The sequence below is a fragment of the Oryza sativa genome, chromosome 8 (assembly GCF_034140825.1).
Source record: "Oryza sativa Japonica Group chromosome 8, ASM3414082v1".
Taxonomy (NCBI): Eukaryota; Viridiplantae; Streptophyta; class Magnoliopsida; order Poales; family Poaceae; genus Oryza; species Oryza sativa.
Window position 1 is genome coordinate 14,211,949 of NC_089042.1, and position 13,417 is coordinate 14,225,365.

General features: G+C 40.7%; 1 long non-coding RNA gene across 1 annotated transcript; it reads left to right on the plus strand.

Moving 5' to 3' along the window:
- Positions 1-3,034: 3,034 nt before the first annotated feature.
- LOC136351499 (uncharacterized) lies at positions 3,035-5,781 on the plus strand. The gene is made up of 3 exons (XR_010734706.1): positions 3,035-4,043; positions 4,377-4,442; positions 5,574-5,781. It is a non-coding gene; the product is annotated as an uncharacterized lncRNA (long non-coding RNA).
- The last annotated feature ends 7,636 nt before the right edge of the window (positions 5,782-13,417 follow it).

A 13,417-nucleotide genomic window follows, 5' to 3' on the forward strand; every position in this document is an offset into this window, starting at 1 on the left:
TGGCTATCTCGTCACAGAGGAGTTATAGATTGTGCCAACCGTAAGGTGACTTTAACCAATAGCAATGGGGAGACCGTTTCTTTCTTTGTGTCCTCTCCTAAATCTCATGGTGCGGTCTTAAACCAAGTTGCTCTACAAGAGATCCCCATAGTACAAGACTACCCAGACGTGTTTCCCGAGGATTTGCCAGGTATGCCACCTAAGAGAGACATAGAGTTTCGGATAGACTTGGTACCTGGAACCAACCCTATCCATAAGAGACCATACAGAATGGCAGCTAACGAGTTAGCTGAGGTGAAGAGACAGGTGGATGATTTGCTTCAGAAAGGATACATCAGACCCAGTACTTCGCCATGGGGAGCACCAGTCATCTTTGTGGAGAAGAAAGATCATACTCAGAGAATGTGCGTAGATTATCGAGCGTTGAATGAGGTTACTATCAAGAATAAGTATCCTCTACCCAGAATTGATGACCTGTTTGATCAATTGGAAGGTGCTACAGTTTTCTCTAAGATAGATCTCCGTTCTGGATATCATCAACTTCGAATTCGTGAGGAAGATATACCAAATACCGCCTTCACAACTCGGTATGGTTTGTTCGAATGTACCGTTATGTCATTTGGACTCACTAATGCCCCAGCCTTTTTCATGAATCTGATGAACAAGGTGTTTATGGAATATCTGGATAAGTTTGTCGTGGTGTTTATTGATGACATTCTTATATACTCTAAGACGAAGGAAGAACATGAAGAGCATCTTCGTCTAGCTTTAGAGAAACTACGTGAGCATCAGCTTTATGCTAAGTTCAGTAAATGTGAATTTTGGTTGTCCGAAGTGAAGTTTCTTGGTCATGTCATCTCGTCTGGAGGAGTGGCAGTAGATCCAAGCAATGTGGAGTCAGTGTTAAGTTGGAAGCAACCCAAGACGGTTTCAGAAATTCGTAGTTTCCTTGGACTTGCAGGGTATTACCGCAGGTTTATTGAGAACTTTTCAAAGATCGCCAGACCAATGACTCGTCTGCTTCAGAAGGAAGTGAAGTACAAGTGGACAGAGGATTGTGAACGAAGTTTCCAAGAACTGAAGAAAAGGCTAGTGACTGCGCCTGTATTAATTTTGCCTGATTCGAGGAAAGGTTTCCAAGTGTATTGTGATGCATCCCGACTCGGTTTGGGTTGTGTGCTGATGCAAGAAGGAAAGGTGGTTGCTTATGCATCTAGGCAATTACGTCCTCATGAGAATAACTACCCAACGCATGACCTAGAGTTGGCAGCTGTGGTGCATGCATTGAAGATTTGGCGTCATTATCTTTTCGGTAACCGTACAGAGATATATACGGATCATAAAAGTTTGAAGTACATTTTCACTCAACCTGATTTGAACATGCGACAGCGAAGATGGTTAGAGTTGATTAAAGATTATGATATGGAAATCCACTATCACCCGGGGAAAGCAAATGTTGTAGCCGATGCTCTTAGCAGGAAAAGCTACTGTAATATGTCAGAAGGTCGACGTTTACCTTGGGAGTTATGCCAGGAATTTGAAAAGTTGAACTTGGGAATAGTCAGCAAAGGTTTTGTGGCCGCTTTAGAAGCTAAACCTACTCTGTTTGATCAAGTCAGAGAAGCTCAAGTGAATGATCCTGATATCCAAGAAATAAAGAAGAACATGAGAAGAGGAAAAGCCATCGGTTATGTAGAAGATGAGCACGGAACTGTGTGGTTAGGAGAAAGAATTTGCGTCCCAGAAAATAAGAAGTTGAAGGATACTATCATGAGAGAAGCACATGAAACTTTGTATTCCATTCACCCTGGAAGCACTAAGATGTATCAAGACTTAAAGCAACAATTCTGGTGGGCCAGTATGCGACGTGAGATAGCAGAATATGTGGCTCTATGTGATGTATGTCAGCGAGTCAAGGCAGAACATCAGAAGCCAGCCGGTTTGTTACAACCGTTGAAGATTCCACAGTGGAAGTGGGAAGAAATAGGAATGGATTTTATAACCGGTCTACCCAGACCGTCGGCAGGACATGATTCTATATGGGTAGTGGTTGATAGGTTGACAAAAGTCGCTCACTTCATACCGGTCAAAACAACCTATACGGGGAATAAGCTTGCAGAGTTATACATGGCCAGAGTGGTATGTTTGCATGGTGTTCCTAAGAAGATAGTGTCAGATAGAGGTAGCCAGTTTACTTCGAAGTTTTGGCAGAAGTTACAGTTAGAGATGGGTACCCGTTTGAATTTCAGTACCGCTTATCACCCTCAAACAGATGGACAGACGGAAAGAGTAAACCAAATTTTAGAAGATATGTTGAGAGCCTGTGTTCTAGATTTTGGTGGAAGTTGGGATAAGAATTTGCCGTACGCGGAATTCTCATATAACAATAGTTATCAAGCTAGTTTGCAAATGGCTCCGTATGAAGCATTATATGGTCGAAAGTGCCGTACGCCGCTCCTTTGGGATCAAACCGGTGAACGTCAAGTTTTTGGGACAGACATATTGCGAGAGGCGGAAGAAAAAGTGAAGATTATCCAAGAAAGGTTGCGCGTTGCTCAGTCACGACAGAAGAGCTATGCCGACAATCGTCGCAGGGATTTGGCTTTTGAAGAAGGAGATTATGTATACCTTCGGGTTACGTCGTTACGAGGTGTTCATCGTTTCCAAACCAAAGGGAAATTGGCACCGCGTTTTGTGGGACCTTTTAAGATTCTGAGTCGAAGAGGTGAAGTAGCTTATCAGTTAGAGTTGCCTCCGTCAATGGCAGGAATACATGACGTGTTCCACGTATCTCAGTTGAAGAAGTGTTTACGTGTACCTACGGAGGAAGCAGATCCTGATCGTATAGAGCTTCAGGAAGATTTAACTTATGTTGAGAAGCCAGTCAGTATTTTGGAAGTAAGCGAGAGGAATACCAGGAATCGCGTTATACGGTTCTGCAAGGTTCAGTGGAGCAATCATTCAGAAGAAGAAGCCACTTGGGAGCGAGAAGATGAATTGAAATCAGCTCATCCTCATCTGTTCGCCAGTTCTTCTGAATCTCGAGGACGACATTCCGTTTAAGGGGGTAGGTTTGTCACACTCTAAAAAAAATCGATTAAATTAAAAATGCATGTTTTAAATCATTTTTTAGAAATTATTTTAAAAGCCTACAAGCTAAACCCTAATTTTCTAGGAAAATTTTCAACATAAAAATGAGCTAGATAAAATTTTATTAAATACTATACTTGCTCCTCTATTTTCTAGATTTTTCTGGGAATTATTTGAGCAAGGGAAGTATTTTTAATAAATGAAACATCATTTCACAAATTATTTTTATTGAAAAAGTTCTAAAAACCTCTTCTTTAGGTTATTGGGCCGATTTTGGCCCAATACTCCCTCCTCTCCCGCGGGCGAGCCGGCCCAACCCACTCAGCCGCCGCCCCTCCTCCTCCAGCCGCCGACATGTGGGGCCCACATGTCGGACTCGTCTTCAACCTCCGGCCGGCCGCCCTAACCGAGTCCGAGCCGCCTCCTTCTCCTCTCAAATCCGCTCCAATCCGACCCCGATTCCTCCGGGTTTTTGAGGGGTTTTGATCCTCTCGTTCTCCTCTATCTTTCCCCTCAAGAAACGGAGCAATTCGTTGAGTATTTTATCCGAATCGAGTTCGTTTTGATTTTATCCCTAAAACCGAGTTTGGATTTTTCCCGACTCGATTCCTCTCGTTTGGAGTTCGATCTCTTCAATCCAATGCTATATAAAGGACCACCTCGTCGCCCTCTTTCGTTTGCCCCCTCTCCCGTCCTCTCCCGTGCACCGTAGCCTCGTCGCCGCGTGCACTTAGGTCGCCGCCGCCGCCGGCCGTCTTCAGCCGCGCCGCGCCGCCGCCTCCGCCGTCGCCGCCGCTTGCCGTCGCCGCCGTTAGGTGCGCCGTGGTGAGAGGAACCTCGGCCACCCGTCCTTCTTTGCCGCCGGTCGCCGTAGCTCGCCGTCGCCGCGCAAGCCGAACCGCCGCCACCGCCTTCTCGTCGCCGGCCGTCGTCGTGCGTCGTTTGTCGTTGTGGTGAGTACCGTTGGGTTCGCCTCGTCGTCCTCTACGTGTACATGCCCTCCAAATCCGCGGCCGACCATCCAATCTCCGGCGAGTTGGCTAACCCTAGCCAGCCGGCCATTGCTGACGTCAGCATGACGTCATCATCTTCTTTTTTCTTTCTTTTTTCCAATTTTCTAATAGATTAAAACTTCGGAAAATCATAACTAAATAACCGTAGATCCGTTTTAGGTGGTTCAAGTTGCTAAATTCTTCTAAAATCGAGATCTACATGTTAAAAATATCCACATGTACTGTTTATGCTTGTTTTTGTACTGTTTTGTTGATTTTGTTTATTTGCTTTAGTTTCCGACGTTCCGGAGGAGAGCGTTTCCTTTGAGGAAGGTTCCGAAGCGTTTGCGGAAGCCCAAGGCAAGTCACACAGATCCCAAACAACCCTTTGAGCATGTTGAACCCGTTTAAAGCTATTATTTTATTTCAAATATGCATTGTTTTCGAATGTCATCGGGTGGTGAACCTTTCCCAGTTAATTATTGGCCGAAGATGACTTTATTTTCCTATGGGTTATAATTTGATAGCATGAACCTTATGTATTGGATTGGTTCAGCTAAATGCTCTATGTAAGTTTGCTTAGCCATGCTTAGAAACATTAGCTAACTAAAGGGTTTAATTATAAACTATGTTATTATTATTATTATTGATGGTTATATTAAATGGTAGCTCACGATGGTTGATCGTGTGATGTTAATTAATTGATAATTAAAACCTGGTTAAGGTGGGTTGTGAGCATACGGTTTTGATGGTTGTGCTCATGACAATTAAGGACCGGTTCGCGAGCTACTGTTGTGAAACATTTATCGTGCCAACCACAAGCCAGCGTGGGCAACGGCTTTATCTTTTGTATAGCGTGATTCATTATAGTGCGCCAGACTGAGAAGTGGCGAGAAGTCCACGGGGGTCGCTGGGGAGTCCATGCCTTGTTTATAAGGGGGTGATTATGATCCAGGAAAGGTGCGCTGTAATGGGTTATGTTGTGCAAGGGGTATTGTCACAACTCCTTTCCGAGGTACCGTGGTGGTATTGAGGCACATGGTGACATGATGTGGGGTTGTGTCTTGTGGGTACAGTGGTACACCTCTGATCAGAGTTTAAACTATTCGAATAGCCGTACCCGCGATTATGGGTGAGTTGAGCAATGTTTTTCGTGATTAGTCTCACACTACTCATTAATGTTAATAATGTGATAATTAATTTGACTCCTGGTTTGGAATGGATAATTCCTGGTTTGGAGGTTTAATTTGTTCAACTGGGGTTGGTTGTTCAAATGAGGTTGGGCCTATGCAACATGGGTATGTTGTATGGTGTTTATTTAATATTGATTAATTATTCAACTGTTTTTACTATTCTCTTAAATATTTATTAAATGCTGTTTCTGCAAATGAGCTATATTATGCCATCCTTTGTTATCCCGTGCACTTGCATATTTGCTGTGTGACTTGTTGAGTATGTCATATGCTCATTCTTGCAATATTCATTCACCAGAAGAGGAGTATCTCAGTGAAGGTGATGATCTGGAGGATTAGGCTTGTTCTTGGTTAAGATGCCTGTGGAGTGGAGTCGCCATAGCTGTTCCGTAGTTTGTTATCGTTTTATATTTCCGCTGCGTAGAATGTTATTCTTTGAGAGGAACTATCTACCTCTGTAATAATTTTTATTTGCGAGTATTAAATAGTTATTTATTTGTACTCTATTATCAAATTGTCATTGTGTGCCTCGGTTGATTCCTGGACGAGGGTTTAACACACATGTAAGCGTTTGGAATTTTGGATAGAAATTCCGGGCGTGACACAAATTCACCGTACCAAAATCCCATGCCGCGTCGATAATATTGGCGCTAAAGCAAATACTTGCCTGGCTATGCCCCGCGAGTGCTCAAGAAAATTCAGCAATTTCTATATGTGCGCTACGTATAAAAAAATAAAGTCGCAATGCCAAAAAAAAGGAAGCTATGTATAAATTTGCTACCATATACGCAGTGATATTAAAAACCAACAAATTAGTGGGCATCTAAAATATGCCCAAAATGAAATAAACATATAAACGGAAATCTACAGAAGATTCTACGGCTGCGACATCTGGAGCTTTAGGATATATTTTTCTTTTTAGCCTTTTAGCAGTCATGTAATTTTATTTTCTTTCATGTTGGAATTTCTAATCAGGGGTTTTCTCTACGGAGATGTAATTAACAGAATTTCTATGTAAATGTATGAATTTTGGAAGTAATGGACTCGCAATTTCTGATTTTTATTTATTTGTTGCATTTAAATTAAATTGTCTCTAACGATTTGCGGATAACGGACCTACTATTACGACCGTCCCGGTTTTCCCGTCACCAAAGATATAAATGAAGTGTACAGCACTCACACGCAACGATAATGGGACCTATGCAACCAAGAAGAGAGCTAACACAAAATGGATATGAAATCAAAAGCTCGTGTTGCAAAAGTACAAGGAGAGACGCTAGCTGATTGCTCAAAATCTGAATTGGGCTACCAGATTTGCACAAAACAAATAAAGACTAACTTCTGAAATAAACAATAGATGTGGTGACCGCAGCACTTCTCTCTTTTTTTTTGTAATCCTTCTTGTTTTTTTTTTTTTTTGCTTTCTCTTTTTTTTGAACTCTTATACTTCCTTTTTTTTTGCCACTACGATCAGCACACCGGATTGAACAATATGGGTATGACTGTAAAAATACAACCGTGCAAAGCCCAAGAGCAACTTCCTACAGCTAGTCTCAATGGGTTCAAAAGTATTTGCAAAGGATAGAATAGGCTCACTATTTTTTTTTTGTATTATTGATATATGGACTAGCACACAAACTGAAATAGACTCAAACAAAACTCAGAACAACCACTAACTTTGTTGTGTCCGAAACACGCAGATAATGGCCGAATGAATATGTCGACCAGAGATAATGATTTGTAGGACACCACGTGCTCTTTCCAACAAGTATTTAAACACTGATTTCCGACCCTCTATGCAACTTTGATGACTATTTTACTGAACGAAATATGCACTGAAAATTCAGAACGCGACAAGAAACAAAATCTAGCAAACAAGATAAATTGATATAGGCTCAAGTGTAACACGAAGGAACACTAAGATCAGCAACCAAACAAGTCTAATGGATTAAAACCTAACAAAAAAAAACACTAGAACCATATTGCAAACTATGGGCTATTTTTTTTAGGGTTTTTGTGTATAGGACAGAAATAAAATATGTAGCTAGGGTAAAAGATCCTACCGAGACAACCGTGCTCTGATACCAAGATGATATGGGGAAAAGCCCGACCTTCTCGACGTAGGATCCGGATAAACCGTGAAACCTCACGAACAGGATGAACAACACGCTGCCCGTGCAACGCACCTTTCACCACGAATTCGCAAAACCACACGCTTTGATAGGTTGATCCACTTGACCACGCAAAAGTGGATCTATTGCCCCCTCATTTCCCTACAAGGAAAAGCAAGAACAATCTATGGCAAAACTCCCAATCCCTCTCTCTAGTTTGGCGGCGGCGGCACAAAACCTAGGAGAAGAACAAGAGCAAATTTGATGCAATTTTCATTAGAATAAACGTGGTCCCCCTCATGGGTCGTGCACAAAGGTATATATAGCCATTACATGGGTTAGAAACTAACTAAGAATCAAATACAACACAATATGGAAACTTCTCTGCAGCACCGTCAATTTGTTTCGGCTCTTGCGGTGGAACCAGAACAAATTTGTGTCCTGAGCCCTATCCACCACCTGGGCCATGAAGTTAGCTTTCCAACGAGTGCTCACACGTCCAAAACGGACTACGAACGAGAGAGAAACAAGCGTTTTAGTCCATGTATGTCCAAGCTGGCCCAAACCGAGTCCGAACTGAATCTTTTCTTTCTTATCTTGAAACTGATGGTTTTGGAAGGCTTCAATCCGTGGAGAAATAATAGATAGACTCCTTCCCAACCCAAGATGGGCCATAGGATAGTATAACTCCATCCAACCATGCCGTGCAAAGCCGACGCTCATCACCATTGTTGTTACTTGCGCGACACCCGGTCTGCCCGCACAGGATGTCTTCAACTTGCAATTGCCGTTGGTAGAAAGCTCGGAATGACATGCCGTTTGATTCGATGGAAAGTAGACTTGATAACCTTTCCTAATATATAAGCCATTCATGTTGAAAGCCTTCTCATCAATGCGGAATTCGCCATGAACTTCATGAACATAATAGCATCCGATCTTCCACATGTGCGCTGCTACACTCGTCACCTCCGGCTGGACCCCCATGTTGTTTATGCCAGCCAATGGTCCAAATCTCTCATGTCTGAAAGTAATGAAGTGCAAAATATTATGTAGCATCAAATTCTCATATATTTCACGCATAGACTTAGAGAGAAACGAGTTCACCTTATATTCTGATCCGCAAGTAAAGAACAATGTACTTTTGATAAGTAGATCTGCATCATCAAGTCTCATATGCCGTCGTCGCCGTCTTGATCTACAACAGCCGTAGGCCATCGTTGGGGGTAGTAGTTCCGTTGCCGCCACCTGCCCACGTCAAACCTCAGTTCCCTGCTCTCCGGTTGCCAGTGGTGGCTGCCACCCATAAGTTCAAAGGGAGGAGGCGGGGATGCACGACACCTCATATCCCCTCGGTTGTCCCGCACCAATTCCTACCTCCCCTCGGCTGCCTCATCATCATCGGCCATGCCGCCATTCTCGATGTGGGTTTCATCGTCATCGTCTTTGACGCCACCTAAAACCGTCAGGTGGGAAGGGGGAGATGAGGGAGGAAGAAGTAAAGAAAGAGTAAATATGGGATCCACTGTGTTTGTACCATAATTTGGCTAAGAGTTAGTTTCATTATTTGAGCAGGACAAATTATTTAGATAAGTTGTTATGATTCATGGAGTGATTTGTTTGAGAACTAGTTAGATGTATATGTGCAGTGACTCGTGATCGTATTTGCAAACTATTGAGTTGCATTAGTATTTGATTTAGCATGGAAATATGCATGTATACTAGCTGCAGCTGAGTAAACTATATAATTGTGTACTGGTATATTACTCCAAGTGTACCAGCATTACCAGCTGCAGATGAAGATGGATGCAGCACTATGGAAGCCAGACGTGTCACGTTGGAGCAGATTGGATCGCAGTGTTGGTGCACTGGAGTCTGGAGGCTGTGGCAGGCGGACAATTGAGGCGAAGACGCGTTGGCGTGTGGATGTATGAACGATGCAGTGCGTCGGTCTGCATCTGGATGTTGCCGGACCTGGTTCGTTGCGCTACATGCGGCCGTGTCCCGTGTGAAATTAGAATCGGTGTCAGCCAAAAGCAGATAAGTAAAGACATTCTTTTTGCCCTTGACTTTTTTGACGTAAGGAGGTAGAGCTCTACCTTATAGTCATTTCGTTAAAAGAAATGAGGTTTATAGGTTACAAGTTAAAGGTTAGAGTTAACTGGAAGCAGAAAGCAGATAGAAGAGATACAAAGAGAGGAGAGAAAAAGGAGAAAAAGAAAGAAAACAAAAAAGAAAAGGAGACTAGGGTGGCGGATTTACAAGGGAGTATACATGAGGCTTTTCTCTAGGAAAGCCTTGCACACCAGGCTATTTTTTGTCTGTTTGTTTCATTGGTTCTCAGGCTCTAAAGTTTTAGGGTGTCTGAAATTTGCTGCGTGATGCATTGTAGGTTGTCAAATTGTTGTTGTGAGATTTCCACAGTGTGTAAGCGCAAGCAGCAAACCAAAATGGTTCTATTCCCTTTGATGACTGATTCATGTCCATGACTGCTTGTAGGAAGGCCGAGCTTGATTCGGAGTTGTTTCCCTTGATTTGTGCAGATTGATTCCTCCTCTTCGGAGGAATCTACCCATCGGACGTCCGATGTCCTTAAAAAAATCGGACGGTCAACAGTTGACCAACAAGTGAAACATTAAGTTATATATGGTGAAACAAGAAAAATCAGCAACTGAAACATTTAAATATTTTATGAAACATGGTGAAAATACACGTTGAAACATGTCGTTGTCACATATGAAACAACAAGTATTAACGGATTGAAACATATATTTTTCTTTTATCAAAATATAATCATGCGATATCTTGTTGTAAAGATTTAATTACAACGAATACAACGTGTGATCGAATCGTTTCTTTTATCAAAATATAATCATGTGATATCTTGTTGTAAAGATTTAATTACAACGAATACAACGTGTGATCGAATCGTAGATTGGATAAGTAATTTAAGAGAAAAATCATTTTGAAGCTTGCTGAAATACATACATGTATGCATGGATAAGGTGGAGAGAGAGAGAGGAGAGAGAGTAGTAGCAGGTGGTTTCAAGAATTTTGTGAAACACACATAAGACGCATATTGAAACATATCACTATCACGTATGAAACATTTAGTTTTAACGGTGTGAAACACATGTTTTTCTTTTGATATAATATAATTATATGATATCTTGTTGTAAAGATTTAATTGCAACGAATACATCGGTGTGATCGGTTCGTAGATCGGATAAGTAATTTAAGAGAAAAAAAATATTTAAAGAGAGGAGATCGGGTAACGCGGTCCATGAGCCTGGTCTACGCGACAAAGCTGCCACCTACCTGACAGGTGTATCCAGCGTTCGTACGCTAACACGTTTGTAGATCAATCAGAAAATTACTGAGCTAAAAAAAGTGGTAATTCTAGAGAGTACTTTCCTCCCTATAATTTTTTTTTCTTTTGTAAGATGAGAAATTTCAGAAACACTTTAGCTTTTTGCACGTGAATTGTTTATCATGCTAGGTTTTACTACATTCAGCGTATGCGTCATGTGCTGATATAGCGTCCTCCTACTTTTAGGAGGAATCTACCCATGGGACGTCCGATGTCCCTAAAAAATCGGATGGTCAAATGTTACAGTTGACCAACAAGTGAAACATTAAGTTATATATGGTAAAACAAAAAAAAATCAGCAACTAAAACATTTAAATATTTTATAAAACATGGCGAAGATACACGTTGAAACATGTCGCTGTCACATATGAAACAACAAGTATTAACTGATTGAAACTTATGTTTTCTTTTATCAAAATCATGCGATATCTTGTTCTAAAGATTTAATTACAACGAATACAACGATGTGTTCAGATCATAGATTGGATAAGTAATTTAAGACAAAAATCATTTTGAAGCTTGCTGAAATAAAGCATGTATGCATAGATAAGGTGGAGAGAGAGAGAGGAGAGAGAGTAGTAGTAGGTAGTTTCAAGAATTTTGTGAAACACACAGAAGGCGCATATTGAAACATCTCACTATCACATATGAAACATTTAGCTGTAACGGTTCGAAACACATGTTTTTGTTTTGACATAATATAATCATATGATATCTTGTTGTAAAGATTTAATTGCAACGAATACATCGGTATGATCAGTTCGTAGATCGGACAAGTAATTTAAGAGAGGAAAAATATTTAAAGAGAGGAGATCGGGTGACGCGGTCCATTAGCCTGGTCTATGCGACAAAGCTGCCACCTACCTGACAGGTGTATCCAGCAATCGTACACTGCCACGTTTGTAGACCAATCAGAAAATTGCCGAGCAAAAAAAAAGTGGTAATTCTGGAGAGTACTTTCCTCCCTTTAACTCTTTATTTTCTTTTGTGAGATAAGAAATTTCAGAAACACTTTTAGCTTTTTGCACGTGAATTGTTTATCATGCTAGGTTTTACTACATTCAGCGTATGTGTTGTGTACTGATATAGCGTCGTCCTACTTTTAGGAGGAATCTACCCATCGGACGTCCGATGTCCCTAAAAAAACAGACGGTCAAATGTTACAATTGACCAACAAGTGAAACATTAAGTTATATATGGTGAAACAAAAAAAAAATAGCAACTGAAACATTTAAATATTTTATGAAACATGGTGAAGATACACGTTGAAACATGTCGCAGTCACATATGAAACAACATGTATTAACTGACTGAAACATATGCTTTCTTTTATCAAAAATAATCATGCGATATCTTGTTCTAAAGATTTAATTACAACGAATACAACGGTACGATCAGATCATAGATTGGATAAGTAATTTAAGAGAAAAATTATTTTGAAGCTTGCTGAAATAAAGCATGTATGTATGGATGAGGTGGAGAGAGAGGAGAGAGAATAGTAGCAGGTAGTTTCAAGAATTTTGTGAAACATACTGAAGACACATATTGAATCATATCACTATTACGTATGAAACATTTAGTTTTAACGGTTTGAAACACTTGTTTTTCTTTTGACATAATCAGAAAATTACCGAGCAAAAAAGAAGTGGTAATTCTAAAGAGTACTTTCGTCCCTTTAACTATTTTTTTCTTTTGTGAGATGAGAAATTTCAGAAACTCTTTTAGCTTTTTCATGTGAATTGTTTATCATGCTATGTTTTACTATATTCAGCGTATGCGTCGCGTACTGATATAGCGTCCTCCTACCTGGCAGGAGTTGCCATGTATAACGGGGCCGTATGCCGTTGTCTTGTGTATATATAGGCGTTAGATTAGTTTAGGCAAAGACCCCGAACAAATTATCAATCTACTACTTATCTTCTACTTTTTAGTTCTTTTCTATTTCATATTTTATTTTCATGGCTGAGTTCTACTTTTTAGTTCTTTTCTATCAGCCCTAGAATTTGGTTAATTTTTACCGTTGTTCACCAGAAAACGGTCATGCTTCTGTACGAAAGCGAGAAGGTTATCCTTTTCTAGGTTGCTTAGAAACTAGTCGTTCGTTGTCACGTAAATATGATATTTACCTTCTTTGCTAATTTGCTTGTAAATTAGTCGCTTAATTTCGTGAAAGTGAATTAATCTAGAAATCGGTTCTGCTAGCCGGTTTTGATCTAACGATTTTGGCGACTCTATTGTTTGCACCGCAAATCGTTAGGTGATTCTATGTTGACCATGAAAAAGTATCAACACACTGTTAGAGTGGAGACTTTAATGGAGAGGTTATTGGATTGAAAGGTAAATTTGTCTCTGAGTCTCTCTTTTGGTAAACTAACCAACTGGAATATTTAGAGAGTCGGATCTAGAGAAGAGATGTGGACCTATGAAGGAACGTTTGGAACAATTTACTCAGATTTGATAGAATATCAGGCGACTGATGTAATTAGGCCCGTCACAACCGCAGAACTGCCTTGCTAGCTACTTGATCCCTGCCCCCTTGTTCATTTCAATTTCAAAAGGAGCTTGATTCAGCAGCTGAAAAACTCAGAAAATTATAGGCCTGCATTTGGATGAAGTTACTGGTTAAATATCTAAATTCAAAATTCGAGATGGAATAGCACTATG